The sequence below is a fragment of the Haplochromis burtoni genome, unplaced genomic scaffold, assembly GCF_018398535.1.
Source record: "Haplochromis burtoni strain Fernald_Lab_line unplaced genomic scaffold, NCSU_Asbu1 Contig_27, whole genome shotgun sequence".
Taxonomy (NCBI): Eukaryota; Metazoa; Chordata; class Actinopteri; order Cichliformes; family Cichlidae; genus Haplochromis; species Haplochromis burtoni.
Window position 1 is genome coordinate 3009674 of NW_024582388.1, and position 1171 is coordinate 3010844.

Consider the following 1171-nt stretch of genomic DNA (forward strand, 5'->3'; position numbering starts at 1 on the left):
ACAAGTAGTTCTCTGTGAATCAGTTTCACAGATCACACAAAAAAACTTTCATTAACACCAAAGCAGCTGAAACAGATTAACAACCCCCCTGCTGCTTAACTGATGACGTCACTATCCTAAGTGTTTAATTGACTGGATATTTAGAAAGGAAGACATGTGGCAATGGGCTGCATGTGCTTGCCTGCTCCTCACCCACTGAACTAAACTGGCACCCAAATTTTATTTTTTTACTAGTTTAATGAAAAAAAAATACTGGCTTTAATGTAAAATAAGCAAATTTTTCATATTCTGTTAGGGAAACTAATGAGTGACATAGTTTGGATCTGTTTTGATTTTTTTGTTTGTGTTGCAGGTTGTGAGTCTTTATCATCTGTGTGGTGAAGATAGTCGTATTCACATTTGGTCTGATCATCGTGTTGCTTGTCAGCACTGTAGAGAAATGTAAGAAAGAAAGATAGACAGTGCAAACTTTAAGCTATAACTATTTTTGAAGGGATCTGTGTTTTGTTTAATTTATACAGTGCAAAGACATCATCAATATCATTTTAAAATTTTAGGAATTTGCAAATGTTTTATGAGGAATGCAGTACATTTTTTAAAACCTCTAAAAGAAAATTTACTCATCACATTTTCATTTTACACATTTGAAAGTCAACGCAAATTTTCTTCAAAAGAACTCCACAAAGCAGCTAACATAAATGTGTTAATTATTTTTGACGAAATAATAAAATGTCAAGACTCTGCATCACATTGTGAATAAATGCTTGTTAATCCTGATAAAGCTGTTTTCTGAGTTTTTATATTGAAAGCAAGTCTAAGGAGCTTGCAAAGAAAAGCATCTGGACTTCTTTAAGTTGCTTGAAGGCATTTCACCTCTCATCTGAGAAGCTTCTTCAGTTCTAAGGGTCAAATGGTGGAGAGTCCCAGATTTAAACCCAGTGGGAGTTTCCCTCCAAAGAGAGACAAAGGACCCCCTGATGATCCTCTGCCTAATCACATGAGCCAAGGTGCGAAAACAGGTATGGGTAGGGATGGGTATCGTTTAGGTTTTATCCGATATCGGTGCCAAATCGGTACTTTTGAAACGGTGCCGGTGCTTAAACGGTGCTCAAACCGGTGCTTAAAGAATGGAGAACACAAACTTTGTCCAAAAACCTCTCATGTTCAGCTG

The 1171-nt window shown here is 36.5% G+C and overlaps 1 protein-coding gene across 2 annotated transcripts in view; it reads left to right on the forward strand.

Annotated features, from left to right (window-relative positions):
- The window catches only part of LOC121814216, an 8718-nt gene extending 7862 nt beyond the window's left edge, over nt 1–856 (forward strand). Inside the window, exon 5 of one of the 2 annotated variants that reach the window (XM_042219063.1) lies at nt 9–856. The gene's annotated coding sequence lies outside the window, so the exon portion shown is untranslated. The remainder of the gene's footprint in view (nt 1–8) is intronic. The other variant, XM_042219064.1, reaches the window with a different exon arrangement.
- Nucleotides 857–1171: the final 315 nt, after the last annotated feature.